The sequence below is a fragment of the Alosa sapidissima genome, chromosome 17 (genome assembly GCF_018492685.1).
Source record: "Alosa sapidissima isolate fAloSap1 chromosome 17, fAloSap1.pri, whole genome shotgun sequence".
NCBI classification, from domain to species: domain Eukaryota; kingdom Metazoa; phylum Chordata; class Actinopteri; order Clupeiformes; family Clupeidae; genus Alosa; species Alosa sapidissima.
Window position 1 is genome coordinate 29,836,745 of NC_055973.1, and position 6,302 is coordinate 29,843,046.

Here is a 6,302-nt window from a genome sequence, read left to right on the forward strand (position 1 = left end):
TTTTCTTCTTTCTGTTTTCGGCACCAGAGGGATACGTCCTTTTTTGTGACTTGTCTTAACATTGCCGTCTCTTCCGATTTTTGAACTTGATGCAGTGTCTGCACGAATTATCTATGCACCCGAGGTGTCTAGTTTATGCGCGTGACTCAAAGGCTGGCAGACACAGTAGAGGTAGGCAGGCATGTTTATCATGAAATCAGAATTTTCTTGTTTTGAATTATTAATTGTTTCATTTATTCATTCATTGATGTCACTTGTTTACGTTATTTATTATGTAAAAAAAAAAAAGAAACTCGATTGGGGGCCCCCAAGCAGCCGCTTAGTTCGCTTATGCCTCGGGCCGGCCCTGGTACCAGACAGGGTATTAATAGAACACATTGCTTGAATTTTCCCTTGAGGATCAATAAAGTATCTATCTATCTATCTATCTATCTGCTGTGTGCACCGGGGTACAAATAGAATTCACTTCTTATTGTACCAGGGGTGCAAATAGCTTTACCCCAAATAAAAACACACACACAGATAAACATACACATAAACACACACACACACACACACACACATGCACAGAAGCACAGATATACACAAAAACAAACACAAAATATGCGCACACACACACACATCCACACGTGATTTATTTTTGCGGAGAGAATGTACATCTAGTTTAGATCGTGTTTCCTGGTTAATACAAAAAATGCTGTTCATTTAAACATTAAGCTGTTGTTACTCGGACTGATTCGCTGAGAGTGTAGTTTAAAAACACTCTTAAGCGGGGTTCACATTGCACATTCAAGCGGCAGTGCTGCGCTATGAAACACGTTATTTTCAATAGCTTGCGCGTGTAGCCGGACGAGTCCTTACCTGGAGCATTGTGATGGGTTTTGTTGTGTCTCGCTCCTGCCCCACCTACTTCGTAAGTGGGTAATTGGCAGCTGTGCTCCATAAAAAGGAAGCGCGGCTATCCAGGGCAGACGTCTGCTTTGTCCAGGGACGACTCTGACCGACCTATCGCCTATCCCCGACGTTTGGCTGTAGTTTGTTCCACCATTTGCTCCAGGTAGGCTTGAGTCTTTGTCTGATGAACATTCGTTTGTGCACTGATGTGCTGGAAAGTTCAGAACTTGTTTACATTCCAGTAACAGAAGTCGCTGCTAAACTACTGGCTGGATATTCTCACGGCTGCTCTTAACCCCCGGTGTGCTCATCAATTCCAGCTTAGGTAGGTGTAGTCCTTCCTGTGTGCAAACATTATCGCATAGCTAGGCCACTCGTTTACGTTATCTGTTAATTACAGCAACATCACAGAGTGTTGCGCTGTCCGGGCTCCCTACATCTGACGTTAGCTGTTGCATGGTAGGTTGTAGCTTTATTTACCTAAATTAAGCATAACGTTAGAGTAATGACTCTGTACTCCTTATAGGATCTGTATGGTATCCTGATGTGGTGACGGCCTTGCTGTTTTGTTCCTGTTTGGGGTTTGCTGTGTGGAGCGCCTTCCGCTTCTCTCTGTGGCCTTCCATCGCTGCGTCTCTGATGCATGATTGCTAGCTAACCTGGTGGTGGCTATCTGCTTGGGCCTGTTTAGTGCGGACGTGTGTGTTTGTTGCATGAGTGTGCATGTGTGGGAGTTTGGTTTGCTTGCTGCTCTATTGATGCTCTGTGCTTTTCTCTGTATTTTGTTTTGTCTTATTTGTACTCATTTGTTTTTGTTTGTTTTTTCTACTGCATGTACTGTCAAGTGGGCTTTCCCTGTGTATGTTGCTTGTCTCTCCTGCTGGGGGCTACATTGGGCGCATGTTGGAGGGTGTATTCTCCTCTGGTGTCCATCCCTTATTGTGTGTGCTGTGTTAATTAGTTTAGATAAGTCACCTTTTCATTTTGATTTGCAGTGTGGTTTGAATCACAGATTTCGCCTCCGAGGCTTTGACATCTGCCCTCTACGGTAAGCCCAATCTAGTTTCAACATTGATCCTGACGATCTAGCATTACATGGTGTTGCTCTGGTATTTAAGTGCATGTACATTGATCCTGTTTTAAATAAATAAATTGTAATAGTTTTGTATTGTAATCTCACGTCTCTGCCTATTATTCAGACTACCAACTTGTGTAACCCTAGTGGTAAACAGGAAATTATCAGGTTAATTTAACGGGTAGGTTCCTGGGTAACAGGGTATTAGAACCTGGTGACTGTTTATATACAAGGTAGGCTACTGTCACACGCGCACAAGAACTGGCCTGCCACTGCGCTGAGCAAAGCACACAGCAAGCAGCATTTTGCCTCTTATGCCGCTCTTGCCGCGGTGGAAGTTCAATCATGTTGTCATTGGTATTTTGTGCTGAGCTTGGCGGCAAGCACTACAAAAAAAAAACCATGGGACATTACTCAACCAAGAGCAACCTAGCGGCGAGCACAGCACATGTCACGTGCAATGTGAAGTCCCCATTACCTTGGAGTTAATCAGGTAGGCTATTCATATGATCGGTCCCAAAGGTAGAGGTTAAGCTATAAATGAGCAATCCATCTAGTCCCTGAGTTCACAACAAAACCGAAAACAGGCAGTGCATATAATAGCTGTATGACACCATTTCAAATGCAAAATGTTTCTATATTATTAATGTACCTGTAAATGGTCTTTGATATATATTGACCATAATACTGCAATATGATGTTACTTGGTGTGTGATTCTATGTGGATATGTTCAAATGCTACCTCTAGACTATTATTAAGATGCATGTGAATTATGCTTGAGATGATGGACAACTTGTCTGATTTTAAATTGTTTGTTTACTCTGGACTGCAGGGATCTGTTTATAAGCCTATGTACGTCTTGTTGGTGTTTGTCCTTTATGTCCTAATCATTACAGTCAACTTAACTTTGATCTTAACAGTGATCATAGAAAATAGCCTCCATGAGCCCATGTATATTTTCCTCTCTAATCTATGCTTGAATAGCCTTTATGGGACTGTTGGTTTTTACCCTAAATTTTTGCTGGACTTGCAATCGGATACTTATACAATAACATACAGTTGGTGCATAACACAAGCTTATGTGATTTATTCCTCAGTAATGTGTGAAATCACTCTTTTAACAGTGATGTCTTATGACCGCTATGTGGCAATTTGCAGACCACTGCAATACCACAGTATTTTGACTCCACATGCTGTGCTTAAACTGCTTGTAGTGGCCTGGGCTTATCCACTTTTGGCAACCGCAACAGCTCTTGTTCTTACTGTTAGAATACCCATTTGTGGATCTCACATCCGTAAACTATTCTGTGATAATCCTTCAATACTAAAGCTGGGTTGTTCTCTAGCCACAGCCAACCAGGTTTGGAGCATGTTACATATTACAGCTTACTGTATACAGTTTGTTTTAATTTTAATTTCATATGCTCGTATTGTACGGGTTTGCATATCATCCAGTGAGGGCAGAACAAAGTTTGCCAAAACTTGTGTGCCCCATATTTTGGTTATAGCCATCTTCATCATGACAACACTGTTTGACGTATCATACAGTTGGGTTGGTTCAGAAAACCTGCCAATTAGTGTACGCAATGCATTGGCTATACTGTTTTTGATTCTCCCTCCACTATCAAATCCAATAATTTATGGGCTTCAACTTCCAAAGATCCGAAAAGCAGTATTCAGACAAGGTTGTAAACATAAAATGTGTCACCAGAGATGATTTAGAATAGAAAAACCGCACTCTCAAGAACATTCTCTTTACTTATTTATTAATGCCATGTCCACAGACGCGTTTCGGCCTAAGCCATCGTCAGTGTAACATATTATTAAGCATTACCAAGAGGCGCCTGGAGGAATGAATGTTATGGTACGCACACCCATCATGATTTTTACTTCACAGAAAAATGTAAATGCGTACTGTCATGCAGTTAATGGGACACTGTGCAGAGTTGTTGTGGAGTAGCAAAGTGAAAGTACAAACCTACAATGTAAAAAAAAATCCAATTGTTATCCATGTCCTCTAGCCAAAGCTCTATTCATTGTTTTGACACACTGTAATACCAACTCTTAGTTATTTTACTTAATCTTGTTTTGAGCTTAGTTTCTACTCACAATGTAAATTAGTTTTCCATTTACACCACTTCCTTAGGTTAGATTATTCGCTCCCACTGATTCATCTATCATGGTTATGCGAATGATACTGAACTTTACCTGTCTTTCCCAATATAATATAAAGTCTATGGTCTTTCCCAATATAAGTCATAAATTGTGGTAAAGCACAAGGCTGTATTTATTAAACATTTACAAAAGCTTATATAATGTAATGTTGACAAATTGAGCTCATGTCGGTCTGCATTCAATGACATTTACAATTACAAAGATACAAGGATTTTATTTGTCACAACCATAGAGATATATAGAAATAAGTAGACAAACAAAATAATGATTTGCCTGCATTATGTATGAATTCTCATATCGTCAAGTATCATCCAGTGAGGAATTTCTAGACTACACTTGCATTACCATTTCTGAGTCTCCCTCCCCTAACCAATAGTTTATGGGGGTTAACTTCCACAGTTTAGTAAGGTACTATGCAGACTAATGGCGGCCTTACATTGTACGATTTTGGTCTGTTTTCACAGTCGGCGACTACATTTCCAAAGTCGGACAGAAATCATGGGAGTTGTACTGGAATCGCGGCGCGCTCCCGTACAACCCGTGTTTATCTATTGCACAATGGGTAATAATTTAAAGGAATCTAGTTGCAGTCTTGTAAATAGTGACCCTGCAAGATCCCTAGTCATTGCAAAATCATAGTCTGTGACTTAAAACTCTACTACTTGTCTTTAGATGTGAGAGGGTCTGAGACTGTAGTCTTTCACAAATCTTTTCCAAATCTTTGCGAATCTTTCCAAAGTCTGTCAGTGTAAGGAGGGCTTAAGTTGTATACCATGAGTTATTATGTCAGTACTGATTATTATATATATATATATATATTAACCACAACAATAACTGATCCATACTACGTAGAAGGGATAGTTGGAGCCAGTGGGTAAGCTGAGCTACCACCTGTATCTTGGAAACCATACTTGATAGCTGTAATTCCAATCCAATGAGGGCCAATGTGAGGCAGGGATATCTGGCTTACAATTGTTAATGATGACATGAGCCTCAAATGGCAAGAACAAAAACCATTGGCATCCCCACTTGGCCTACTTTAAACAGTCCATCACTTATTAGTCTTAACACCACAGGAAAACCATCTGTGTATTGTGTGATAAACTAACTCATGCAAAGTGCAGACATTTCTCATTTCTTTAAAAGGAACATGCCAACATTTTGGAAAATAAGCTTACCCGTAAAACTTCAAACAACCCAGACCTTCACAACTGTACAATTGGGAGTGGGTCGGGAAAAGGTTAATTGACTTCCTTTCATTGAATCCCAAATTTGCCAAAAAATCGTATTTGTATTCCCTGGCTAGGCCAGTCCTTTTTTTTTTTTTTTCAAAAACGGCTAACTGCAGCACCAGCTGATATTTCAGACAGGCCTATGAGGCGGGCTTTAATCCCTTTCACAAAACTTTTCAAAAACATTTAAAAGTCAATGTCAATTTATTTATTTAATAAATAAATATAGTTATAAAGACGAAGGTAAGACACAAAGTAATACAAATATGGTTATTTTTTCTGCTTTCTTCATCAGCATTATTTGCTGTTGAGTCATTCCACGTCAATTCAACCAGGGCCCATGCACTTAGGTCTCAAAAAATTCTGAAAAAATTACCAGGTGTACACTGTAAAATTACTTTTATGTAAGATCAATACTTTCCAAGATACAGCCAGTTTTACAGGAGGATGGGGTGTCGATTGTGTTCGCCCTCTTTTTTTGTCAAAGTTCACAAGCCCATACCGCAATAACTAAACCATGTAGGAGGCTCACATTTTGCATGCTGGTACATAAATAGGAATAGTATGTAACAGAATCGTAACATTTGGTCTGGAGGATCCTGCATGGTCATAGCTGTCTCTCAAAGTTGATCAAAATTGTATTGGAGTTTTTGGCTGGGCTCTGTTTAGGCCTTCAGAAGACATATTTGTACTTAGCATAGGCTCTTGATTTATGTTCCTTACTGAGATAAGTGGAAACACTCTTACAAAAAGCAATGACCAGAAAATACATTCCTTCAGGGTCTGAACAGCAGACCTCACAAGTCTGAGAAATCATTTTGGTTCTCATTTTCAGAGCACCTTGTGGGAATATACAAAGATTTCGTTGATATTTTTTTCTTTATTCTCCATGATCCCTTCTTTTTAAAAACACCAATGACTTGTC

At 39.8% G+C, this 6,302-nt stretch overlaps 1 long non-coding RNA gene across 1 annotated transcript; it reads left to right on the forward strand.

Annotated features, from left to right (window-relative positions):
- Positions 1 to 846: 846 nt before the first annotated feature.
- On the forward strand, positions 847 to 1,877 carry LOC121688523. The gene is made up of 4 exons (XR_006024617.1): positions 847 to 1,057; positions 1,137 to 1,219; positions 1,295 to 1,353; positions 1,421 to 1,877. It is a non-coding gene; the product is annotated as an uncharacterized LOC121688523 (long non-coding RNA).
- Positions 1,878 to 6,302: the final 4,425 nt, after the last annotated feature.